This window comes from Equus asinus, chromosome 20 (genome assembly GCF_041296235.1).
Source record: "Equus asinus isolate D_3611 breed Donkey chromosome 20, EquAss-T2T_v2, whole genome shotgun sequence".
Classification (NCBI taxonomy): Eukaryota; Metazoa; Chordata; class Mammalia; order Perissodactyla; family Equidae; genus Equus; species Equus asinus.
Window position 1 is genome coordinate 72,267,258 of NC_091809.1, and position 27,929 is coordinate 72,295,186.

The 27,929-nt window shown below is 43.2% G+C and overlaps 1 long non-coding RNA gene across 2 annotated transcripts in view; it reads right to left on the reverse strand.

Moving 5' to 3' along the window:
- The window catches only part of LOC123278936 (uncharacterized), a 47,881-nt gene that overhangs the window by 8,077 nt on the left and 11,875 nt on the right, over nt 1-27,929 (reverse strand). Inside the window, exons 2-3 of one of the 2 annotated variants that reach the window (XR_006516719.2) lie at nt 16,301-16,411; nt 1,042-15,519 (exon numbers count right to left, since the gene is read on the reverse strand). This is a non-coding gene — a long non-coding RNA (uncharacterized lncRNA). Of the gene's footprint in view, nt 1-1,041; nt 16,412-27,929 lie in introns of both variants that reach the window. The other variant, XR_011495768.1, reaches the window with a different exon arrangement.

The following is a 27,929-nucleotide window of genomic DNA, read 5'->3' on the forward strand; positions in this document are numbered from 1 at the left end:
GATGTTAGGTTTCATCCAATAGGGCATCTCAAGCACAGTGTTGTGACTGCCCAGAGCAGAGCGAGGAGAAGCACTGCGGGGACCTGTCCATCCTGGGTGAGGAAGAGTGCCATGATTGGAGAACTGTTGGCCTTAAGGGCAGGTCACCAGAAAGGTGGTACCAGCATCATGAATGTGCTTTCCCTACTTGAGCTCATTCAGTCTCGACAGGAAACTGGAGAGGTAGACAGGCCAGGTATCCACCCTCCACACACTTTACCTGAGGAAGCCAAAGGCAGAGACCCAGACCGGGTCAATTAAAGGTGAGTAGAAAGCAGTGACAGATTTATGCACTTAAGGAAGAGGGCACCTTTGTCTGGGGGATGTTTCTGAATTTCACTTCACAGTCACCAAAGTCTTTGCCCAGGGGTGAATTTCATCAACAAGGATAAATGACCTTCCATACCCCTGCTATGAGTAGGCTTTTAAGGAAACATCTGATTTTAATTAAAATGAGAAAATTTCAGTGAGTTGCTAAGAAACAAGACCCTATCTGTGGCCAGAGGAGCTCACGCCAACAACTTTTGGTGATAGGTGGGTTTCCTTGGAAACAATTCCTGGGCATTCTTAGGTAATAATGCTGAGCAAGAATAAAGTCTTCTTAATAGATGGAGATGAGGGCAGTAAAAAAGAATTGCTAAGTGAGCAAATTAGCCAGCTGTAAAGGTAAGATATGCCAATAAAAGGACAATATTTAAATATAATAACCACTTCTCAATCTGTTCTCTGTTCTCTTTTATTCTGGTTTTTTTTTTTTTTCCATCTCTAGACAAAAGTAGTCCCTGTTCATGGGGAAACAATTCAAACAGTAAAGGAAGAGAATGAAAGTAGAAAGCAGAGCTGTCCTCTTCCTCCTCCACCCCTGCGGGTCTCCCTCAGAATTAGCCACTACTAACTGCTTCTTAAGTGCCCTCTGAGATATTTTCTATATAGGCACAAGCATGGATAGGTGTATCTTTATTTCATGCAAATGAAAATTGCATATTCCTTTCATAGACTTACGATTTTTTTTCTTTTCCAAGATGTCTTAGAGATCTTTCCATGTCAGGATATAGAGAACTGCTTCCTTCTCCTGGACGCCTGCACTCCAGTCTGGACCACATGGGAAGACAAGTTATTTAACCCATTCTCTAATGTTGACTTATAGAGTTTTCATCGTTTGGCTGTTGCAAACAATGCTGCAATGAGCAGCCCTGTGCATATCTTTGCAGACTCATGTACATCTAGCTTTAGGGTAAATTCCTAACAATAAAATAGTTCAGTCAAATTTTATTTTTGTCACTATTACCAAAGTTACCCTCCAAATACATCACATCAAGTTATCCTCCCACCAAGAACATAGAAATTTTCCTATTTGGGGCCCCCACTCCCATTGCTAAGCAACACTGGATATCATGGAAACTGAAGGAGAAAATAATATCTTACCTTTTTACATTTTGCAATTTTTTATTTTGAATGATATTATGCATCTTTTCATACGTTTGTTGTCCACTTACATTTCTCCTCTATGGATTGCCTCTTGGCAGTCTTTTGCTCACTTTTCTATTGAGTATCTGTTTCTTATTGATGCCTAAACACCTTTTGCTTCCTAAAGAAATTAGCCTTTTATGTTTCCGAATATTTGTTCACCTTTTTTTCTTTGCACAAAGATGTCAGTTCCGCCAGCCCCATGGAGTTGTTCTAAGGCTCAGTTAAGACAATATATATGTGAGAGTGTTCTTATTAACTGATGTATGTCGCTTTCCCTGATTTTGTTCTTATTATCAAAGCAGGAGAATCTGGCAGAAGCAGCACACACTTTGTAATCTGAAGAATCCAGCTCCAGGCCCGGCTCTGCCAGCGCAAGCTGAGGGAGACTGAACGGAGTAATGGCCTAATCAGGAGCCTCCCTCTCTCTGTGCCTTTAGCCCTAGACTTTCAGTCCCTGCCCACTCTGACCGCGGACTCAGCAGTGTGACTTGTTTTGTTAGTGCAGCCGTAGCAAACTTGAAGCAGAGACTGGAAAAAGTGGTCCCACATTTCTGCTTCCTCCACCACTTCTCCACCACGGCTGTGAGAACATGCTCAGGCCACCCTGAGAAGAAAGACCACGGGGAACAGAGCTGAGTTATCTCAGCCAAGTCTCCAGACGTGTGAGAGAGCCCAGCCGAGTCGTTCAGCTACCTACAAACTCATGAGCAGCAATAGGCTGATTCGGGTTATGCAGCAATAGCTAATTGATATACTATCTATGTAATGAACCTCACTGCATCTCAGTTTTCAAATTTATAATTTGGGGATAATATCAACTTCATAGGGCTATTGGGTGAAATAAAATAGCACTTATCCGAGTAGTGATGATGTTGTAGGCCTTACTGTCCAGAAGGAAACTTGACAACAAGTCACATTTGGGAAAGAGTTGCAAGAGACTTCAGCAGCCATCTGGGCAGCCCCACGATATCAAACAATTGTTAGAGTACATATTTATCTTGAAGATCTTTTGCTAAAATTTCCAGGTCTGCCAAAGTTGGTTAAAAGTACATCCTTAAGCAAATGGCTTAACATCTCTGGGTTTCCCACTGTCTTCTCCATCTCCCCACTGCCTTCCTCCCTTGCACATTCTCTCAGCACTTGGACCGATTCTGGGTTTGGAAAGGTGTGTCTTTATCTCTTTGTTGAGAGACCTGAGTCCTCCCTGGCCCCCCACCCTCCACCTCCATGAGTCCCTAAAATTTCTATCAAAGTACTAATTCTAAAATGCAAGTTTACTTTTGCAATTGACCACTTAGCCCTCAGTGGCTGCCCTAGCCTTGAGGAAGAAATAATTATGCAGGGGCCGGCCCCATGGCCAAATGGTTAAGTTCGCGCGTTCTGCTTCGGTGGCCCAGGGTTTCGCCGATTCGGATCCTGGGTACAGACATGGCACCGCTCATCAAGCCATGCGGAGGCGGTGTCCCACTTGCCACAACTAGAAGGACACACAACTAAAAATATACAACTACGTACCAGGGGGCTTTAGGGAGAAAAAGGAAAAATAAAATCTTTAAACAAAAAAAGAAAGAACTCTGCAATACAAGGAACCCAAGAACCGTTCAACCTACCTAGCCTCTTCCCTCAGGGCCCGTGCCAGTATGCACGCTGTCACACAGCTCCCAGGATGTGCCTGCTCAGGGTCTCTGGGCCTTCAGACATGCTCTGCCCAACAGTATCCTCTCCATCACCAACTCCCCACCATGGGTGCCTTGCCAATTTCAACCCCCAGGAAGCTTTCCCTAATGCAGTTTCTCAAGCTCAGTGTTATTGACATTCAGGGCCAGATGAGTCTTTGCTGTGGGGTGCTTTCCCGGGCATCATAGGATATTTAGGAGCCTCCTTCTCTGGCCTCTACCACTAGATTCCAGCATTGGCCCCTCCAACTTGTGACAACCAAAATGTCTCCAGACATTACCAAATATCTCCTAGGGACAAAATTGCCCCCAGTTGAAAACCAGCGCCCTAACCCCACTCTCACCCTCACTCCTAAAAGTAGATTTAATGCTCTCAGCCCTCCTGGGCCTAATTCTACACAAGCAATTGTGACACTATATAGTAAATGTCTGTTATCAGCCAGTCTTTCCCGTTAAACTATGGAATACCTGAGGACAAACACTGTGCCTTTCATCCTTCTGATAGGTCTTCATCCAGTTCCAAAAGAGAAAAAGTGCTCAGTGAACATTTGTGAAAGATACATAGAATAGCAATGCAGAAATGAGGAACTAAGGTTCCCAAACCTGGTTGCACATTATAGTCACCTGGGGATATCTTTAAGCAACAAATTCCTAGAGATAAGCGCAGACTCCTGAATCAGCATCTCAGGGAGTGAGAACCCAGGAATGCTTACTGGTTAAACTCTGAGGTGATTCGAAAGCAGCTAGTCCACAGAAAGAACTGATCTAGAAGACAAATGACAGAGAATCTCTGCAGACCACCTGCCAACGCCCACCTCCATGACTGAAAGAGATAAAATGTTCCTCCTGAGAAATCCTTCTACCCCAAATGGTTATTTTTACTAGGTCAGTGAAGAAGTCCCCAAGAAACTTCCAGAAAAGTCTCGGAAGGCCTCTATGTGTAGTCAGAGGGGCCCTCCAGCCAGAATGGCATGTAGCATTCATGAAAATATTCCCTCCTGAAGTAGAACCTTTCATCTGTCTCAGTTTCCTATTCCCATGGCCTCCCCACGGTCAGCAGAGCCCTGCTCCTCAACCTCCGAGGACCACAGATGTTTCTTCCTCAGTAGCCTGCTCATTCTCAATAGCCTTTCCTTCCAAAAGAACTCCGGAGAATTTTGTGGCAGAGGAGACAGTGTCAGCTTGCCTCTGAAGAAGTGGATGAGAGCCTGGGCTAAGACAGCGCTATTTATTATAAAAGTATGTACAACACAAAGAGATGCTTAACACACATTTAAGACTAATAGAGTTGTGTCTGGTGAAAATCACTTTGTAAGAGGGCTATGGAGGTCAGGCCTGAAAAAATGACTGATGGCCGGAAATTCATCAGGAGGCAGGGCCGTGGGGGTGGAACTGGATTAGGAAGTTGACAGGCTTGAAAAGAACATCCTCATTCACTCTGCCGTGACAGGCTGTGAGTAAATGTTAATGAGGTAAGGCGCTGTCAGCAATCTGAACAGGCATGGAGTCCTCTCTCCATCACTGGGGGAACCAGCCATCTCCGGAATCTTTAATGATATTATCACACTCTGAAAGCTATGGCTCTGTCAGAACACTTTTCAGTCCAAGATGTCTGTATTAGTTTGCTAGGGCTGCCATAACAAAGTACCACAAACTGGATGGTTTAAACAACAGAAATTCATTGTCTTCACTGTTCTCAGGCTAGAAGTCTGAGATCACGGTGTTGGCAAGGTTGGTTCCTTCCGAGGGCCGTGAGGGGAGAATCTGGCCCAGGATCTCCCTTCGGCTGTAGATGGTCATCTTCTCCTATGGCTCTTTACATTGTCTTCCCTCCGTATGGGTCTGCTTCCAAACTTCCCCTTTTTCTAAGTGACATAGGATTGGGACCCATCCTAATGACCTCATTTAACTTGATTACCTCTGAAAAGACTCTATATTCAAATCAGGTCACATTCTGAGGTCCTGGGAGCAAGAACTTCAACATAAGAATTTCAGAGATGGGGACATGCTGCAAATCCTAACCATATCTGACATTATGCCTCAACCTATCGACTTACTCTCACTTCTCACCTCCTCAGCATGCCTGGTGGCCCTTGTCATCTCCCCTCCTCCAGACGCCTCAATTCTTTCTGTGTGGCAGCTTGAGGAGCCTTGCGAATCTGCCTCATCTCACCGAAATAACTAATTGTGGTAAATTAGAAAGATCATGTGCTCTTGGAGAAAACAGACCTGGGTTTAAATCTTGGTTCTAAGCTGTACCAGTTGTGTGCCTATGAGAAATTACTTAACCCCTCTGAGCCTCAGTTTCCTCATTTTATGGTAAAGAGGTGCCTGGTGAGCCACATCTTTAAACTGTTGCCAGTTATTCCTGCATCTCAAAATGAAAGCCAGGAGTCACCGAGGAGCAAATTTTCTTCTTGTTGAGGAAATAGTAACTATAGTGGTCTTCTTGACTTTCCAGATGGAAAGCAGGTAACACCTACTTCCCCAGGAGAAGAGTGCAGGGGACCTTTTGTGGCCTGTCAAAGTCTGGTCCTTGACCGTAGCTCAGGGTGTGGTCTCTGAGGAGGAGGTGAGCACATGTCCATAGGGCCAGGAAGGACCCTTAGCAGAAAAGGCTAGCAAGCCTACTCCCTCCTTTTCAGGTATAAAGCAAGACTTCTCAAACTACCAGCAGTAAATGATGTGGTTTTGGGTTTTTTTCAATTTGCAATTCATCACAGTTGCAAACTTTTGGAAAATGCAATAAAAATATATTGTTAAAAAATTAAATTAAAAAGACAAAATGCAAGCCACTATTTTTTACTATGAGATTTGACAGACATAAAAATAACTGTCAAATTGCTGTCTAACATCTTTAGATGCTTACTATTCATTTCTAAATGTATGTTTCTACAGGATAGGATCAAAAAGTTCACGGACAGGTCCCTGTCCAAGCACCCCACTTTGACTAACACCAGTTAAAGGTACAGAGGGGATCTGCAGGCCCCACCACAGTCAGCCCACGGCATCTAGCTGTGAGGAGGGGAGGGAGGTCATAGGGTCGTAATATTAAAAATGCAATACTCAGGGGCCGGCCCCATAGATGAATGGTTAAGTTCACATGCTCTGCTTTGGTGGCCCGGGGTTTCACCAGTTCAGATCCTGGGTGCACACCTACCCACTGCTCATCAAGCCATGCTGTGGCAGCGTCCCACATAGAAGAACTAGAAGAAACTACAACTAGGATAAAACAACTATGCACTGGGGCTTTGGGGAGAAAAAAAAGAGAGGAAGATTGGCAACAGATGTTAGCTCTGGGCCAATCTTCGTCACCAAAAAGAAGGTAATATTCAGCTTCAGACATTTAAAATAAGTTTTTGTTGTCCACAGCAAGAAAATAGACTTGAAAGTCAAGCTTTGTCAAGAGAAGAAAAGAGTAGCTGAAGTTGTCTCTTTGCAACATTAAAATATCAAGATGCAAGCATGGAAGATGAGATCAGTTTTGCTTTATGTCCAGAGTAAGGAGAAGGTGGTCCACGTCTCAGACAGGTGTGAACATTGTTATTAATATTTAATATAAGTGTCAATAGAAACAACATCTTCCTTATGGTTAATGATTAACAACGTACAAAGTGTTTTCACATCTGATCACATTTATGTCTCAATTTCCCTTAAAGTCATATATTTATCCTCACTTGACAGATAAGGAAACTGAGGCAAGAATAGAATCAGGGCACTAGCATCTTTTGCAGACATGGGAGGAAGGTGAGGTATGTTCCAAAGGGTCCCAATGGGAAGCTTCGTGTCCAGATTACACCTGGGGATGGAGTAAAGGAGCAAACAGTGCAAGCAAGGGAGACCTCCCATCTTAGTCAGAGGTCATCACTTGTCATTGTCACCTTCACCATCCTCATTAGCCAGCGTTTGTTTGGCCCTATCAAGTACCGGGCAGTAAAGACAGCAAGAGATACTGCAAGGTCCCAACCCTCAAGGACCTTACCACCTGCTGTGGGATCTTAGGCAAGTCACTGAGCCTCGGTTTTCTCAACTACAAACTGAGATAATAAAACTTGTCTACCTCAGAGTGTGGTCGTGAGGATTTAATGAGAAAATGCACATAAAGTATTTAGCACAGTGCAAGGCACACAAATGTCCCCTATTTGCAACTAGACTTATATGAATCAACCAAATATAGATCAGTTTGCTAATTAGAATGACCAACAAGCCATTTTGCACTAGTCATTTTCTTCATTTGTGTTTGAAATCCCTGCATTTTCACACATATAAGAAAAAAATCACCAAAAAAAAAGTAAGAACGTTATCAACTGTGAAAGTGAAGAAGCAAACACCGACTGAAGAGGAGGACTCAGAGAAACAGCAAGAGCACATCCCTGGAGCATCTGGACGGTATGCCTCTCCACCCAGCACTCTCAGCAAGTTTAGGGCAAGCTCCGTTTTCCGTTCTGCATTTGCAATGACAAGTTTTGCTAGAAGCAAGAAATAGCTGCTCCCACCTGTCCCCGCTATGGAGCCTGGGACAGCCAGTGGAGGAGGAGGAGTTGGGGAATGATGAGAGAATTTGTGCCTCAGGGAGAAGCCCATTGAAAAGCTAAGCAGACCATGCCTAGGCTGGGAGGGAAATGCATACGTGCAGCAGAGAAGCAGAAAGTGTGAGAACCTGGAATCAAAGAGGGGAGCTTCAGGGACTTTCCAGGAGCCTGGACTCCATGCCAGGCAGCCAGGAGGCCACAGAAGACAACTCTGCTGGGACAGCTTCACTCGGCAGCAGAGCAGGAGAACAGGCTCTCCTGGCCAGAGCCTCTGCCGGGAGTCCCCATGGGAACTTCCTCCCAGCCCCTAGCCCAGGCCTCTCTCACATACACGTGGTCCCGCTTCATCCCATTGTTTTCACAGTCTTCGTGGGACAATCTCCTGTACGTGGCTGAGCCCCTCAGATGATTCTAATACTTCCCAGCCTTCCCACCACTTACTAAGAATCATTTGCACTATATTGTTAGTGTGGACTGTCAAATCAGTCCTTCAGTGGAGACACAATGGCTCTTGGCCTTAAGCCACCAGATGAAGGACGCAGGGGCTGGACTCATGCCGGGGAGGTGAGTCTTCTCCAACGGCTCCCTCTGCCCCTACTTCCGTTCTTAAGGCAGAAAAACTGGCACTCCCCTTAGACACATCCTCCAGCTTCCCCTCCTGTTATTCTGTTCCTCTCCAAGCTTGTTTGGTTTTCTTTGTAATGTAATTCCACCCTACTAGAGTCAGTTTATCCTGCTATCAGGAGAGGAAGGATGATGGTGAGGAAAGACTTCTTTCTGAGCATCAGAAAACCTGGATTCCAGGCCTCGCTGTGGAACTAATTGGTTGTGTGTCTTTGGGCTGGTCTTTTTCGCTCTCTGGACTCAAGGAGAGTTGACCAGGGAGCCTCTTTGATCATCTAGTCTGGCTCTGGCACAGCATCAGACTGGGGATGTGTGTATACGTATGTGTGTGTGCAGTTGTAGTAAGACAATTTACAAAACGTAAGTAAACATTCAACAAATGTTTAAGCATACAATACAGTATGTTAACTATAGGCACAATGTATGTGTTTTTGACAATCAGCCCATACATTCCACCCTGGAGACCAGTGAGCCTGTTAGAGCCTGAGATACCACACGTCCTGCTGCCGGAGCCCACTGGCATCATCACAGCATCCAGACCCGCAAGGGGACAGGAGATCAGATGAGCTGGATGAGGTGGTCCTTCTTCCACCACTAGGTGTCACTGTCCTACCTTAAACGCCCCTCGTCAAATTCTCAACCAGATTAACTGGAAACTCTCCTACAGACTTTTTGGTTCTTGGCACTTGGATCTAGTTTGCATCTATCTTTCTGGACCCTTCCCTCCAAAGACTCAACACAACTATTTACAGGTGTCTGCACACCTTCCCTCCCCGCGTGCCAGGCTTTGGGACTTGCCTGGTGACATGGAATGTGATGTGCACATCTGCCCAAGCAAATGGGCCCAGTGCCTTCTATTCATTCTCATTCAGTCATGAGATTAATGAGCACCTGCTGGGTCCTGGGTCCTGTGCTGGCAGCTGAGGACTCAAAGAAGAAAGGCACATGCCGGCCCTCAAGAGCTCACGGCAGACTTGTCAGTGTTACTACAACCTGGTGAGAAGGTGCTGAGAGAAGGACCCCACGCAATGAGCGTGGAGGAGAGGGAGCCCTAAGGCCTGCCTTCGGGAGGTGGGGAAGTTTCACAAGGCGGGTCGCAGCATCTGGGCTGAGACCTGGAAACTGCACAGGTCCTGTGCAAACCAGTATGACAGACCATCCCAGGCTGACGGAACAGCAGAGGCAAACAGGCCAGTTCCATTAAGCTTAAAGCAGGCTTTTCCTACTTAAGGATAAACCATATTGAAATCAATTTGGACTCAATTCCTTGCCAGGGAGAAAGAGCAGGCTCCTGCCCCATTCTCCATGTACATACAATCACAGTTGTCTTTTTCACCCTTGAGAGCAGAGATGTGGCTTTCCATTTTTTATATCCTCAAAACTGACCACAGTAGAGGTGAATATATTTTGAGTGAATGAATGAACAATTGACTTTACCAGCTAAGCTAGTCTGCCATTAGATTTTGAAGAGGTCTTTTTCAGAGGGGAAACTGAGGCACAGGCCCCCCCAGTAGGAGAGCCATGAGTGCCTCCTGGCTCCTGCTCAGCACTTTTTGAAGAGCCTGCACGAGTTCATTCTCTTTCTCTGGGTAATTGGTTCTGCAGGCTGATCACGAGAATTGGCTGCACTTTTTTCACTTCCAGAGATTCTCTCTACTCCTTCTTCAGGAGCACTGCCAGGGGCAGGGGTGCCATAAGGAACTAATAACATAATGAAACTTGGAAGCATGTGTGCTCACCAAAGTTGACTCAAAGAGCAGAGAGTGGGGTCATCTATATGCTAATCTCACAAACTAGACACCTTAGCCTTTAGCAGAAGTTAAACAGCTCAACAATACACTCTCTGAGGTGATTTTTGACTCCCAGAAAATCATTATCAAGTTTTTGTTTCTGCCAAAACTCATTAGGAGCTTTGACACCTGGAAGAGTACACACAAGAGGTAAGGTGCTGGTGGGACGTACAGAAGGGAGGAAGGAGGGAGTAAAGGGGCAACAAGGATGATTCTGGCTCTGACCAGATGCTGTGAATATTGGCCGTGGAGAGCTTGGTAGAGGATGTGGGAGGGAGAGGTCAAAGTAGGCAGAAATAAGTTCTGGGCCAGTCTCTGCCAAAATCCTTCCACAGACAGCCCCATTTCCAATGGATTGAAGTCCGAACTCCTCAGCCCAGCATTCACAACCACTAAGGTCTAGCCCCAACCGACATTTTCAGCTTTGCTACCATTACTCCCCATTCCTTGTTCACACACCAGCAGAATGGGCCCACGCCCCCTCATCAGAAGGGTCCATGGGTAGCCAGCTACCCCTCAAGCTCAGCTCCTAGGGTTTCTCCATAGATACACTTAGTCCCACATCCACCTCTGCAAATAGACCATGCTCTCTCATGCCACATCTATTTCCCTTAATGGCAAGTTTCTATTCAACCTATTTAACCTTCAACATCACTCCTCTTGAAAGTTTTCCCTAATCACCCCCTGGTTGAACTTTAGGGCCCTCATCTTGTACACCTTGTACCTGCAATTATCATAGCTCTTTTCACCCTACTGAGAAATCATTAGTTGGTGTGTCTCTGAACTCTGAGCATCTTAATGACAGGTGTCATGTCTCTCATTGTTACAGCACCAGCTCCAGCATAAAGCTTAACACATAGTAGGTACTTAACTAATATTTAAGCATAGAGTGCTCAAGGGCAGAGACCAGATGCCATTCATCCCTGCATCTCTAATCTCTAGACCATTGCTTGGCAGGGAGAAAGACTTCAACACATGTTTGTCAAATTACTGCATCAGCAAGCTGAAAGGAGGGGTGGACATACACATTAAAAGTGATTATGGTTGACTGACCAACTCAACCCAAGGCAACTACTGAAAAGTCCTGGGAAATCCTTCAGCCCTGGGCGAACTAGGACAGCTGGTCACCCTATACTATGGCCAAAACCCACTAGCAGGATGGACCAGTAGCCACTTAGCACAAAAGTTCATGATATTTATTCATTCATTTATTTGTTCAGTCAACAAATATTTCCTGAATATAAACACAAAGAACTAGACACTGAAAATAAAGTAATTTACAAACATGTGGACACATTTTCTTACTTTGCTCAGTTCACAAGTTGGAGAGGTAGAGGCAGCAAAAACCTGAGTCTCTGCTTCCGTTGGCCAACCTTAGCTGAATGAATAAAACCATCCCTCTAACTGGGCAGAAAATGATACAGGATTTCACTGAAAGGAGCATCACGGTTTATCCTGAAGTACAAGGACCGGGTTCTAGTCCAGATAGTGGTGCCTTAGGCAGTTGGTTTATCTGTAAAAGAGGGACTGATAATGACAGTGGTGCCTCTTTGTAGAGTTTTCGTGAAGAGCAAATGAAACCAAGGCTTTGAAGGTTGAAAAGCAAGCAGCAAATATTAGCATCCTCAGCTTCATCAGCCTGTGTTAATCATAATCTCCTTAACTTTATACACTCCTAATGGTGGGGAGGTTCTGCTGCCAGCTTGATTGCAAGAAGTCAACCTTTTTCCAAAATCCTACTTCCCAAACATTTGAGGGGAATTCCAAGGAATGTGTTATACTCTTATCTCAGAATCAACGAGGATAGCCACTTCATGCAGCAGCCAGCACTGCCCCCGATCCTAATAGTTCCAGAGAGGATTCATGCCAGCACTGAATCTGTGTCCTTGAATCTGTGTCAAAGGACAAGCCACTGCCCCGTGGAGCCAGGAGGAAACAGCTCCTTCAATGTTTTGTGCAGATGGCAGGGAGGGTTCCCACAGCAAGAATGCTTGAACCCAAAACATCATAACCATTAGTGACCCAGTGCTTACCTTCCAGGATTTACATAAGCCAACGGAGTGGATGGAATAGGGTGAGTGCTGACAGCAGCTACCTCCACGCCTCAGAACCAGCTCTCCTTTCTGGAATTCAGGTCTTTCTTGGGATCTGTTCACTGCGTCATTTCTTCTCTTGAGGCAGTTGTTCTCAACTGGGGCAACTTTGCACCCCCTCCCCAGGGTACATTTGGCCACATCTGAAGACGTTTTTTTGTTGTCACAACTGGAAATGAGGTCTGCTAATAGAATTAAGTGGGTAGAGGCCAGAGATGCCACAAAACATCCTGTAATGCATAAAAAAAGCCCTCCACATCAAAGAATTACCTACCCCAAAAATGTCAATAGTGCTGATGTTGAGAAACTCGATCTTTGAGTGATTTCTTTCTCACTAATCCTATTGTTCCTGCTTCTGATTTGGCCTCCATGGAATTGATTCCTGTCTATCAAGCATATTTCTTCTTCTTCTTTTTTTTTTTTTGCTGAGGAAAATTTGCCCTGAGCTAACATCTGTTGTCAATCTTCCTCTTCTTGCTTGAGGGAGATTCACCCTGAGCTAACATCTGTGCCAATCTTCCTCTATTTTGTATGTGGCTCACTACCACAAAATGGCTGCCAGTGAGTGGTACAAGTCCGTGCCTAGGAAATGAACCCGGGTTGCTAAAGCAGAGCACACCAAACTTAACTACAAGGCCATGGGGCCAGCCCCACCAACCATGTTTCTTTATATCTAAACTCCAAGGTGGATAGGACTTACATCTTATTCCCAGTCCTTGGCCCTATGTAAATTAGCAGATAAAGATAGGTATGTATCCGGGCTTTCTCTCAACTCTTTCACTCATGGCATATAAGCTCCATCTCCTGCCCTCTTATGTCATCACATTGAAAGCAGGTTATAGCAGATTCTTCCATTTCAACAAATATTTGATGAGCACCTCTATGTACTAGGCATGGTACTAGACATATAACTATTAACCAAATAGACATTGCCCTGTCCTCATGGAGCTTACAGTATGTCAGAGAATAAAAGAGCAAACAAGTGAATATATAATTACAAATTGTAATACATGCCATGAAGGAAAAGCAGAGGGTACGATGAGAGCACATAATGGGAAGGACAACACTTAGACAGGAAAGGCAGAAAATGTCTCCCTAAAGAATTAATGTTTGGCTCTAAGCCTGAGGAGGCAAAGAAGTGAGTCCAGTGAAGAGAGGGGAGCGGAAGAACACGAGCAGAAAGTTCTTGAGTGAGAAAGAGCTTGCACCATCAAGGAGCAGAACACAGGATGTGTGGCTGAGGGTGATGTGATCTAATTTATATTTTTTAAAAGGTCGCTCTGGCTGCCATGTGGGTGACGGGTGGGAGAGTCACAAGCGGAAGCGAGAGACCCATGAGAAGGCAGATGCTGTGGTCTGGGAGGGGGATGGGGGTGGCCTGGCCCTCAGGGCAGCAGTGAGGATAGAACCAGAAGGTCTGTGGATGAGGTTCTGCCCTCTGAGGCGAAGAGGTCTATATCCAGGGAAGGGCCGTGACTAGGACACTTTGGGAGACCAGATATCACTGCCCGGACAACCCCTGAGAGTCACAGCTCATCAGGAATCAACACTCGCGTTTCCTGCTCAGAGTATCTACAGGGAGGAACCACACACACTTCATTTTCCCACATTACTCTTGAGCTTTTTGCTGTTTCTTTAATTGGTTGAAAGAATGAGTGGGTTTTATTTATTTATTTATTCATGGCTGTGGAGACAGAGGGATTGGGGGAAATAAATGACTTGTCCCAAAACCCAATTTCCTTTGCTTTCAGGAGCCATTCATCACCTTCTCGGCTTGATGCCGTTTCTTTGTGGAGTCAGGCTGACAAACAGCAGCCCATAGCCAGGGTTCTGGGATCTTGTCCCTGGACAACCCTACTGTTGGGCCTGGGCAAGGCCAGAAGGAATCAGCAGCCATGGGCCTAGCTAGATCTGGGGACTGAAGAGACTGTGCCTATGGCAGGGAGGACCTATCTGGGAATAGCTGAGCCCCCAGGGCAGAGGGCGGAGGACACCTGGAGCTCAGCTGAGTTCAGGGACAGGGACGTGCCAGGAGCCCACTATAGGGAAGTCCACGTGCAAGGATTTAGTGAACCCTATAGGTAGTGAGGCTGAAGATGATAAAAACCACAATTCTTGCCCACAGGCAGCTGGCATTCAGTACAGGAAGCAGACAAGTAGATTAATAGTACTAACATAATGGGTCCTGTGAGGGAAGAGAACACACGGGTTATGGGGGGTGGCAGGACAGAAAGGAAGAAGCTCCTAACTGCCTGGGCAATCAGGGGAGACTTTCTGGAGGAGATGATAACTCTCTGTTGTCCAGACAACCCGCTGGAATCACCAGGGTTTAATTAACCTCACTTAGAAAAACAAACAGAAATGCCAACAGCACATTTTTAAGGGTATACTTGCTCCATTATTCATGCAAAAAGAATGACTAAGTAAAATTTCCCTTATGGATTTTTTTCCCTATAAAGTTATCCTGAGGGGTGAGTTTCCAAACAGAAAAGTATTCCTTTAAAGGAGATTGCTTTAGCTTTGGCATTTAAATCCAAGCTCGAGAAGGGTCCATGCTGGGCAGGAATCCTGCCCTTGAGGGGTACTTGAAAAGATTTCAGGGTACAGGAGCCTTACTGGGGGGAGACAACAGACAAAATGTGTGGTGAGCCACACCTGCCAGTCCTGGGCTCCCCGAAGGGACTCACTGCCAGGATTACTGAATAGGGGCGGGGGTGAGGGAGCAGCAGCAACCTCCGCTTCACGCCTGTGGCCCAGGCTGCAGGAACAGGGCAAACTCCTGACACCCTGAGTAATGACTCCTTATCAGAAACAAGGAAATTCCAGGATTATTTTTTCTAAAAGCAAATTTTAAAGAAAATTTTACGTGTTATACTTACTCCTGTTTGTCCTAGAAAGAAACGATGATGCGAGTTGACAGCAACAAAAAAGAATTAATACTTCACTTTCATCTTCTGCTCTCTTCCCAGTTTTTAGACAAGGAACCAGGAAGCCAACTCATAGATCTTCACCCCGCACTTACCGTGGGAGACCCTGGACTCTGCAAGGCCCAGGGGTGTGGGGGTGGCAGAAGGGGGCAGGCGGGGACTATATGAATTTATGAGAATATACTATTTTGCCATTTGCAAAGTCTCTTCACTTACATCACCCCATGCGAGTCTTTCCAATAACTCCCTGAGGTGGTAGGACCAACACAGATCATGGATTTGTTAAAGAACTGAGGGAAGATTCACATGAATTTATAAAATACACGAGTGATGAAATCAACAGCGATTATTCTGACACTGAGATGCCACTGTAACAAAAAACAAAATACAGAGCACAAACAAACGTAGTTAATCCTGAAAAGGAAGAGAGAAATTACACATAGAAGTAATAAACAGGCTCCCGGATTATTTGATAATCCAATTAATTCATATAAATGCACTGGAACATTTTTTGCTGATTGACACATGGACGATGACAACAGAACATTGAAGACAAACTGGTTAAAGAATACTCTCATTTCAGAGAGTGTTCAGGACAAGTACTATACAAGAGTACTTGAGTACAGCTTGTACTATATACAAACATTTTTTAACTCGATGGAAGCTTTCCCAAAATTGACAACTCTAAAATTTCACATAATATTAGTGAAGCTAAAAAAAAACTTCTCAAAAATCTTAGTAATAAAATAAAAATTTTGGTCAGCATGCAAGAGGAAAGAATACAGTATCTTTCTATTCTCTCTGTAGACAAAGATAGTACAAAATCATTGGCCCATAAAAGGGTAATCAGACAGTAACTAGCCAAAAAAGGTAAGAAAAAGAGGTATACTAGGTAGCTAAATAATATTAGTATATTATATTTCTTAACTATATGATGTTTGTAGTATTCTTTTTAATTTGTAGTTTATGGTAATTTCTTTTCTCAATCTAAATGTAAGTTTTGTAAATAATTTTGTATTCATCATTTTGTATTCTTTTTCTTAAACAGGGCCCCCAAATTGTATAAGTTTTAACCACCACAAGACCTGGACCTTCCCCTGATTTATGCCCACTTTGCAGATGAGAAAACAAACTCAAGAGAAGTCTTACCCTTATCCCGGATCACACTGTTGGAAAGTGACAGGGCCAGGACTCAAAGCCAGTGCTCTTCTTTCTCTCCGCTGAGAGCCATAATGCAGTAGGTAAACCCCTGCGGATTGCCTTTGGGGAGGCAGAAATAAAAGTAAGGTAGAAGATTTTAAAAACCCAGAGGACTCACTCAAGAGGGATTCAACTCCCTAAAGAGGGATTCAACATGGCTTACAGCACACATCCTATCTCCCTTCAGGATCCGTGTCTGGACAGAAGAACTCAACTTACAGTCAGCCCCAGTGTCACTATTCCAGGCTCAAAGCAGTCCTAGGATCAAGAGTGCCCATGGGAAGTAAAGAGGGGTCACATCAAATGCCTTCTGGAAGCACAGGCTAATTCTTCCCCAGTACCTACCGCACGCCAGGCACTCCCACCTGCATTTGTCTTTACCCACATGAATAATTCTCATTTTTTTAAGGACAAGAAAATAGAAACTCAGAGTAACTTGCCCAATTTCACAGAGCTGGTAAGAGACAGACATGAACCACAAGGCCAGATCTGCTCTGCCTAAAGCTCATCCCAGTTCTCCACAAGTGGGTTTTTCCCCTGAAACTGGTAAACACTTAGCCATGTCACTTCCAGTGAGGTGACACTGACCACAAGTGTCCATGCCTCTTGGCCCCTTGCTTGTCAAAGCAGTAGGTGACCATGCTCTGCTGCCAGCGGAGGTGAGGAGATGAAAACAAATGGCTTTAATCCACGTCTGTCACTGACTTTCCCACAGATGCAAGACAATTCCTCCTCACCTCTCTGAGACCAGAGCCGTCTGTGCAGGGTAGGAGGCCAAATCACAAGGTAACCCCAGTGCCCTTGGCCACACTGCAGTGAGCAAGTGGGGTCACATTGTCTACAAATGGTAGTTCTTTGCTGTTGCTCCCACCTAGTATAAAAACTGGGAGCCCAGGCCTCCTTCAAAAGCTTGGTGGCCACCGGCCTCCCATTCTTTCTGGGATTCCTCAGGGACTCTCCCCAACTGTGTCCTCTTAGCTTCTTCCTTCATGCCTCTGGCCTTCTGTGCTGCTGAGGCCATCTCAGAAGACCACTAGTGCCAGTGGTCAAAATCCATGCCAAGAGTCACCAGAATCTTCTCCTGACAGAGGTTCCCTTCCACACTAGCCCACTCAACCTTGATCTTCCTCAGAGTGCTGTCCAGGCCCTCGTCATACAACACTCACTCTCCCCGGACCATCTGACACACAGCCAGGACTCCAATCACAGAAGATACCATGATGACCCCCAGAACCAGATCGACAGTCCAGGATTCTCTCCTTGGCGGTTTTCAGGACATGTCAAATTGGATGGCCCACAGGCATCTCAAACTCAGCATATCCAAGACTAAATCCATACTTCCCCACCAGTCTGTTCTTCTTTGGACATCACCAAGCTCAGAGAATGGCACCTCCCTCCACACGGATGCCCCTGCCAGAAACCTGGATGTCACCTTCAGCCCTTGTCACTCTTCTATGCCTACATTTAATCCACTACCAAGTTCTATCACTTCTCTCTCCCCACTATCTTTTTAATCTGTCCAGTTCTCTCCATCCCACTTCTCTCTCTCCTTACTTCCTCTGCCATCATCCTGGCTACGTGCTCTCACACCCCTGTATTTCTCCAGGCAAAGTGCTTAGCCATATTATATAATACATAATACCATGTTATGGTTGTTTGGTTTATTATACTGCAAGAGCAGAACTTTCTATCTTTTCAGTGTTGTGTCACAGGCTTTGGGACTGTACCTGGAACAATGCAAGCACTCTGTTAGTATGATGAATGAATGAAACCCACTCCCTCCATAGCCACTAAAGCTTGGTCCAGGCTAATGCCATCTCTAGTCTTGAGTGTTTCAAAGTCCTGGTGGAAGGCCATTCACATCATCTGCCATTCTCTGTGGGATAATAAATCCCTCAGGCCAGAGGTGTGAGAGTGTTGGTCACGCTCTATACCAGTCACTGGGGTTATAGTAAATTTGTTCTTCTATTGATTCATTCAGACATCAGTAACGATTTGCTATGGCAGTGACTCACTCCTTTAAAATGATTTTGCATGGTATTTATTTCTTATTCTCTTCATAACCAATTGTAATAGAGTCTGACCTCATTTTTGTTGTTTGATTGCTGATTTCTTTTAGGCCTTACCCTCCCTTCCCTTTGGCCCCACATCTGGACAGGCTGATAAGAAGGCCTATGACCTCACCTCCTCCTATGGCACCAGCAGGAAATTTAAATCTCCCATTTGCAGGAACTTCTCCCCAGCCCTACTCCTTAGCCAGTCTACAGGCCCAAATCTGCTCCCTCTGCTTTGCCCAAGTCAAGCTGGACCTGCTCGCAACTGCTCAGCTCCCCCAGGAGCCCTTTGTGTGAGCAATAAACTTTCCCTCAAATTCTCTTGGTGCGTGGAGTGTCATCAGCCTCAACATCGGAACTAAATTTTGAGTGGTTCCTCCTGCTTCTACAGGGGAACTATACAACACCAAGGACCTACAATCAACACACACACCAAAATGCACCAGACGTCACAACAGTTTGCTGTCATTTTCGTGTCAATTTGGGTTTTATTATGTTTCCATTTTCTATGTTAATATTGCCAAGAACGGATTCCCATTAATTTCACTTCTGCCAAAATGAAAATTGTGACAAGGAGAAATCTAAGGGAGTCCAGATACTGTCCCAGAGAGTAGGACAGTGACTAAATTCCTGCCCGTGATGCTCACACACTAACCCTCTAACCACACACTCTGCATAAGGCACTATGAGCACAAGCTTCAATGATTAGTCATAACAATGACTACACTGCGAGTTTACTAAGTGCCAGATACTATGGTCAGCATTCTAAACATATTATTTCTTTTGTGTTCAGCATCTTGCATATATGAATCTTTATGCCCATTGATTAGCTGCTCCCCACTCCCCCTCCCCTCAGCCCCCGGCAACCACTATTCTATTCTCTGCTTCTATGAGTTTGACTATTTTAGATTCCACATATAAGCGAGATCATGCAGTATTTATCCTTCTGTGACTAGCTTATCTCACTTAGCATAGGTTACATCAAGTCAATCCTCTGCTCAGCATCCTTCAGTGGCTCCTATTTCTCCCCAGGGTAAAACCCAGAGCCCTTTCAGTGCCCTGCAGTGGCCTGCATTCTGCCACCTATAGCCTTTGTGACAGCATTTGTTAGTTCTCTGCCCTGCATTTACACCACCCCAGCACACTGGCCTCTGTGCTATTCCACAAACCTGCCAGGCCTGCCCTGGCCTCAAGGCCTCCATGCTGGCTGGTCCTTCTGCCTGGAACCATCTTCTTCCAGATAATTGCACGGCTATTTCCTTCACCTCCTTCAAGGTTTTGCTTCAGTCTCATTCTCAATGAGGCCCAGTCTGACCACCCTAATGAAGAAGGCAACCTGGCCCCTACCTCAACCCCCACATTCTCGATCTCCCTCATGCTTGGTTTTTTTTCGTTTGTTAATTTCTTTCCACATCCCTTATCACCTCCTAACGTCAAAGCTCCATAAGAACAGGGATTTTTTTTGTCTGTTTTATTCCCTAGTATTTTCCAGGCTCCTAGAAGAGTATCTAGCATCTTGTAGGCACCCAATAAATAATTATTGAATGAGCGAACGACAGTGTGGCTCTGGAGTCAGCTAGACCTGGGTTCAAATTTCAGTTCTGCCACTTATCAGCTGTCTGATCTTGGACAAACTTCTTGAGCTCTCTGTGCTTCCATTTCCTCAACTGAAGGAAGTCTTTTTGGTGCGAAGAGTGTCATTACATCAGCTTCCTTATTTCTTTCTGAGCACTAGTCCATCCTGTTTTCCCACTCGGAGAATGATTCTCAGAGAGGTTATATAACTTGCCCAGGACCACGCAGCCAGAAATTTACAGCTTGGATTTGTTCCACATCTGCTGACCCAAGAGAGTGTTGTTCTTTCCTCCACAACACAACAGCTTTATAAGCATTTTAAAGGCTCAATACAATGTAGACTTGTTAAGAATACTAATAATCCAAAAAACTTACCAATAATCATTCACATTTGTGTGTGATTTTATAGCCAGAAGCAGAACTCCAGGCAGGAATTTGGGGTGTGTTGAGGTGCATCAGAATCACCTGAGAAGGGTTCATCAAAACATGGATGCCTGTGTGCACCTCCCAACCTCTAGGGTGGGCCCTGTGCACAGGCATGGTCAAAAAGTTCCTCAGATGATTCTTAGTACGTCCTGGCTGAGAACCACTGCTCTACATAACTTGAGTCAGTCCTCAAAACAATCTCATAAGATAGTTATTGTTATCCCAGTTCTAAGGATTAGGGAAAAAAGACTCAGAAACACGAAGGGATTTATCCACAACCACCTAGCTAGTGAGTGATACGGTTGGAAGGCCCAGCTCCTCTCCTCCGGCTCAAACAGAAAGCACACAAGTAGAAGTCAGTAGGTCTGGGTCCTAATCTTGGCTCCTCCCCTCAAAAGCTAAGTGAAGGTAGCAAGTCATTAAACTGCTTATGTTTCATTTTGGGGAAAGAAACATATTTCTTACTTCTTTGAAGTAAACAGGGTGAGGAACAAATGAGATAATAGCTGTGAATAATAATAGGCACTGTTTATCAACTGCCTTTCAGAGAAGAGAAACTCCTGACATTATTACACTTAATCTTCATCGGTGTCCAGTAGGATAAGTCTCATCACCTTTAGTTTATTGAGGCAGACAGAAATGTAAGCACACAGCTAGTAGGTAGAGACAGATTCAAATGTATGTCTTTCTGATGCCAAAGCCCACATCCTTTCCAATAGGCCTACCAAAAAGGATGCCAGGAAAATTATTAGCTGTGAGATAAATATTAGATATAAAAGGGTTAGCAAACCACATATCACCACAAGTCCTATATATCTATATCTACAATACAGCTTATACGGATGAGACCATATGAACACCGATATACAATTATAAATCATATCCACTTAAATTTAAATGATACTGACTGAGCACCCTCTAGGCACTGTGGCGGTTAGAGAGACGAATGGCATTTGATTCTCGCTTCAGTTAGCCTAGCACATTTTCTCAGCACTGACATGTATAGCTCAAGTCCTCAATTCAGATTTATAACATGCACCAGCACCTTCTTGGAGCTCTTTCTCTGGGAGCAGTGAGTGCAGGCTTGCTGGGTGACTTTGGACACATCCCTCAAGGGTATAGAGTCTGAGTAGAAAACAGTCTATTCCAAGACTGTAGGGCGGTACTAGACCTCATGATCAGTGAGATCCACTGACCCTATTTCCTCTGAGGCTATGGCGTTCAGAAAGATACTCACCTAGTTATGCCTAAAGGCGAAACCAGAGAACATTAGTGGAAGGCAGAGAGATGGGTAAGTAGTAAACATTCCTCCCATTCTCTCTGGTTCCCATTCAAAGTCCAAGGCAAACCCAATAGCGGCCATGGCATTCAAAGGGCTCCAGGAGCCAGAGAGAAGTATGAGAGGCCTCTACCAGGAGCCATCCCTGAGCCCACAACCCAGTGGGAGGATCTGAATCATACCTAAGGGTAAAGCAAATATCAGTATCTGAAGAATATTAAGGATTAATTCCAAATACCGAGCAAGAGATCTTGGGCTGAGATCAGGAACAGGCTGGAAAGCGGCTTGGAAACGGAGATCAAATGTTTCAGAAAGCAGCCTGTGAACAGGTCACAGCCAACAGATGTGTGTTGATTTTTGTGTGTGATCAACATGTTAAATACCATGTCCCCATGGATAACGAGAAGGAGAAAGACGCTTGTTTTACAATAAATATTGGCCATCTATGAGCCCCTCAGGCTGATCATGCAGGGCATCAGCAAGCATGTTATACACTGGCCTTTTGTTTAGTAGAACCCATTAAACATACACATAGGAGGGTCACTTCAGGGCGAGGCCATGGGATAACATATCTCCAGAGGATGCCAAGGCTGAAATCATGGGATTTGATGCTCAGTTCATAATAAAAATTGACTGCAAGTATATAGTCCTTTTTACTTGTTTTGTCTAGTTCTCAACCATGTTTCTATGGCCCTATTAATAATAAAAATCCCACTGGACACCATGGCCTTAACAACCATGGACTGGATTGAACCTAATGCAATAGTTTGGAGAGTTGAAGTTAAAGGTGTTACAAAGACAACTGACTGCGACTTCCAAGTGCTTTAACTGACACACGGCCCCTGGAATTCAGACAAGTCAAGTCTACAGGGAGGCTTGCTCTGTAGGGGAACTGGAGAAAGGCCTAGGAGCCCTTCCAAGCCTAGAGGAACTTGGATGGATCTGGAGGAGGATGAAAGGTCATTCCTTTGCTGTCCAACCCCAGCCCCAGCCCCAGGCAGCCTGGGGACCTTGGGAGCCAAGATCAGGAAAGGAACAATCTGTCCCATGACAGAGGCAAGGAGGGCCTGGGGAGCTGTTTTGTTTACGTGGTTTTTAGTTCAGGGTGACCTCCCCTCCTCTCTGTTAGCAGCCTTGTAGGGCAAAGGGCCTGATCCTCTGCCTGATGGCCCCAAAGTACTCCGGAAAGAAAGGAAAATTACCAGGTACCCTGGAGGTATCTGAGGTTGGAAAACAAGAGCATTGCCTATAGAATCCAAACTCCTGGCTATGTGCAATACTTTAACCCACCGCACACTAAAATCTTATGCCTCTGACCTTCATGTACTCTTTGCTTTGCCCCAAGAAAGTAATACAAATTTTCAGTAGTTTTGCCAATTCATAATAAGCATTACTAATAGAAAAAATTACCGCAAAATACAGCAATGAAACTGAGGACAATGAAAACTCTCCAGGCTAAAATCTGTTATAGACAAAAAATAATTAAGAATCATTCATTATGGGGCATATTGTAAAATGTAAAAAGAAAAAAGAAAGACCTGAGGAAAAAACCCATTTTGAAGAAATAATCAACAACAACAACAAAAACTGTCAAAAGCTAAAGCTGCACTCAGTAAAACTAGCAAAAGAATCAAATCTTCTTGCAAAATCTAAAAAATTTTATCTGGGACAATTGAATTTAATAACTATACAGGCCAAACAGGGAAAAAAAATGGAAGACACTATAATCAATAAAATTTTTTAATAGCAAAACAAATGACAATAACTAAAACTAATGGCTACATCAAAATTCATTTTAAAATATACACAGAAAGAATTAATCCAGATCAACATTAGTAAAACAAAAGTTCAGTTGGAACTGGTTTAACTGCAGTGTATAAGAAATTGATCAAAGATATAAATTGGATTAGTGCAGTCTTCCAACAGAAAATTGTTTTTCAATAGACATTCATCACTAAGGCATAATCCTGATTTAGATACTTACTTTTTTTTAATGTGGAGGTTAAATATACTCAGGGTCAAAAGCCAGATCAAAATACCCATAGAGTCCAAGTAAGAGTCAATACAACAGGATCAAAATGTCCTGTACTTGGCTCCAAGGATTGAATCTTGGCTCTGAAACACGTAGCTTCAATTCCAGTAAGCCATGTGACTTTGGGAAAGTTACTAAATGTCTCCAAGGCTCAATTTCCTCATCTGTAAAGTGGACATGTTAATTTCATAACACTCTTCTTTTTAGTGTTTATACTGGGTATCCAACAAAAACCATGAGAAGCCTTACACACATCTTTCTTCTGAGAACTTCCTTGCCCATAGGTTTCCATGCTTTGTATTACATAACCTCAGGCTCTAACCATAACCTCCAGAAGTAAGGATGAGTACCTGACCCAAAGAAAACTATACACAGATTGGCCAGTAGCCTGGTTCAAAAGCATTGCCCAAGAAAGATACTTTATACTCAATGGTTACTGGCTAATCCAATCAAGTCCACTATTAGGGAATTTTAATGTCAGTTGTGCAAAAACAGTGAGCATAGAGTAGGATTGGCAGAGGCAAAGAGAAGACAAAAGGCAGAAGCCATGTGGTAGCATGACTCATGAGTAAGTAAAAACCATGAGTAAGCTAAAAGCAAAAGTGTTGGGAAGAGAAGGGAGAATGAATCAGGAATGAAAGAGAAAGAAGCTGGCTGAGAGAGAAACAGAGATGGAGTTGCTGTGTCATGAGCTCAGAAGACTTCTGAAATTGTTATTGGGGCTCAGAGCTGCCGACAGACTCACGATGCCGCTGATGAATTATATGTAGCGACAAACAATGTTCCATGTCTCCAGAGGTCTGGTTGTGCAGCCTTTCTAGTTTTCCCAGGTGTCCTTGAAACAGACCTCCAGTGCTTGAGATATGAACAAGAAAAACAAAGAAAGCAAATGGCCTGTAAGTACATGAAAAGACACCCTCATTCCTAAGGTAATAAGAGAAATGCAAATTAAAACTAAACCAAGGGTTGGCCGGGTGTCATAGTGGTTGGGTTCGAGAGCGCTGCTTCAGGGGCCCAGGGTTCATGGGTTTGGTTCCTGGGTGTGGACCTGCGTGCCGCTCATCAAGCCATGCTGTGGTGGCATCCCACATGCAAAATGGAAGAAGATTGGCACAGATGTTAGCTCAGGGCCAATCTTCCTCACCAAAAAATTAAAAAGTAAACAAGTAAATCTTAAAAAAAACTAAACTGAGATTTTATTTCTCACTTAGATTGGCAAACATTCAGAAGTTTGATAAGAAAGCTTTGATCTAGGCTATAGGGAAATTGGTACTTCTCTGCTGGTGGAAGAACAAAATAATACAACCTGTAGGTAGGCGAATTTGGCAATATCTAGCAAAATTACATAGGCATTTACCCTTTGACATAGCAATCCCACTTCTAGGTATCCATGAAAGGATACACTGACAAAAATATAAAAAATATATGCACAAGTCTATATATCTCATTTTAAGCAGTAAAAAAAAAATAACTGAAAATAACCCGTGTCTATCTAGAGGGGGCTGGTTGAATAACCTTGGTACATCCACACAATGATGTACAGTTGTCTTAAAGAATAAGGAATGTTTCTATGTTCTGCCATGGAATGATCTCTAGGGTTTAATGTTAAGTGAAAAAAATCAAGGTAAAGACGAGTATCCATAATATGCTATTATTTATCTAAGATAGGCAGATACGAAGTACACACAACTATACATACACATACACACATACAGAGTCAATTCTCATTATTCCTATTATTTGCAGTAGTTATGTTCTATAAAGCCACCCTGAGCACTAAATTAGCAAATACTGAGCCACTGCTCTTAAGGTAAATAGAGGTTAGGTTCCTGCAAATTTCTGGTCACAACACTTTTGTCAACAAATCAATATATAACCATAATTTATGTGTGTTCTTATTTAAAGACATCTTTTTTATATATATTGTTAATTCATTAACATTGAAGTCACAGCCAACGGCACTATAACTCATGCCTGAATGAAGCTTATCCCACACATGCATTTTCTCTGTAAGGTATATCACAGTCTTCTTACACTTAGAAACATTTCAGCACCATGCTTAGGGGTCATTTTGAGCAGTAAAATCACCAACAAAAAGCACAAAAATGCAAAAAACATGACACTAAATACACTGGGAAAAGAACACTTGTTTACATATGAGAGCTAAAACAAGAAGGCAGAGCACTCTTCATGCAACCTTTGCTAGGAACATGTTCATCATGTTGAGCACACTTTTCAAGGCTCTGTACTTGTCCAGGATGACCATGAAATGCTACAAGTATTGATTTGGGGATTACAAGTAAATTTTAGAATGTAAGCAAATTTGCAAATATGGAATCTGCAAATAATGAGGGTTGACTACGTATTTCTTAAATTTTTCAAAAAATGGAAGAATAAGCTATAAAATAAATAAAATGGGGAGAAGTGAACAGAGTGGAGACAGAGAAATAGAAGATACACTTTTCTATCTACTTTTTGTTTCATAATTTGAATTCTGAACCATGTAGAAGCTTATAAAGTTATAATAATATTAAATCAAAATGAAATGAAAAGCAACTTAAATTTGAATTTGAAGTATTAGTATGACCTCATGAGGTACCTTTTTTTAAAAGATGTCTTTCCTAGCCCTTCCATTGTTAAGAACTAGAAATAATAACCAATCCAGCAACTTTGAGCACCCTAATACCTAAATTATGATCTCTAAATACCATATCTCAGTAAAAAAAAAAAAAAAAAAAAAAAAAAAAAAACCAGACCTATTTGGAGAAATGGCTAGTTATAGATTTGGGCCAGAAATCTATAAGATGACTCTGAAATATCTTTACATTCCAAAAAGCGAGGAAGCAAAGTTTACTAAGGTCATGTCAAAAGGGCTCAGGGGACAATTTAAAGAGGATCCCATTGGCTAAAGATGAGATAATATGAACATCAATAATAACAATAACTCTAATATATTAAAACATATCAAATATATTTAAATCCATTGAGTTCATAATCACACAGACACACCTGCAACTCACTGTCCAATTTGGAGGATACTAGGAACAAATTCACTATTCTAAAATTGTTAATTAAAGAGAAATAATGAAGCACTTTTTATGCCTTTTCTATATGAACTGAACATTAGAGCAATTAAATAGATGTTGAAGGAAATGTTCTTTCTATAGAGGTATTTCAGCTTACAAAAAAGGAGAAATGATAGAGTATCACCCTTTTGCAAACTTTTGACATAAGGATATAGGCAATGAAGATCGATGTTCACTAACATCACAAAAGAGAGACCAGATATTATTACTTCCTGATGGAAGTACACAACGCCATCTATGAAGTGGTTTTGTTAAAAAAAAAATTATGAATCTGGACTGTATGAAGGTTTAGCTATAAACTACTGATTAAAGGAAATGGAGGGGACAAAGGAACACGCTTCATAATACAATGGGAATGCAACCAGTAAAACTCAGAATAGGGAAAACTCTATAGATCAAATGACTCAGTTTCTTCAAGGAAATAATGTAAGGGGGAGAACCTATAGATCAAAAGATACTTAAGAGATACATCAACCAAATGCAACATATGGATCTTTTGTAGATGCTGATTCAAACAAACCAAAACTGTGTGTCTGTGCGTGTGTGTGTGTGTGTAAGAGAGAAAGAGAGCAAGAAAGAGATTTGAACCTTGACTAGATATTTGATGACATTAAGTAAATTTTTAGGCTATCTTTTAAATTATTATATAATGTGATATCTAGTATTTGTTTCAAAGTAATCCAACTGTAGGATAGGAAAGAATGAGAGAGGGTGTAGATAAAACAAGAGCAGCTGTGAGTTCATGGAGGAATTATCATGGGCACAAGGGTTTAGCTCTACTAGTCTTTCTACGTTTAGAGTAAGTTTGAAATTATTCAGATTAAATTTTTAATCATTTAAACTCCCATTAACCAGCAAACAATAGATCCCTGTTTCCTACTATCTTGAAAGAATCCAATCAGTACAGAATTGCTGTCAGGAATAAATGAAGTAGCCCATATAGAATAGGAAGTCCCGTGGCTGGCAAAAAATAAAAAGCATGGGCTCTATATATGTTGGATAAAATATTATTATGTTTCAGGATTTCAGCCCACCTCAAATTTTTTTTAACTTCATCCTTATACAATTCAGAGAAATCCTGGGTCAACTCAATGCAAATAATATGGACAAAATGTAATTCCTAGAC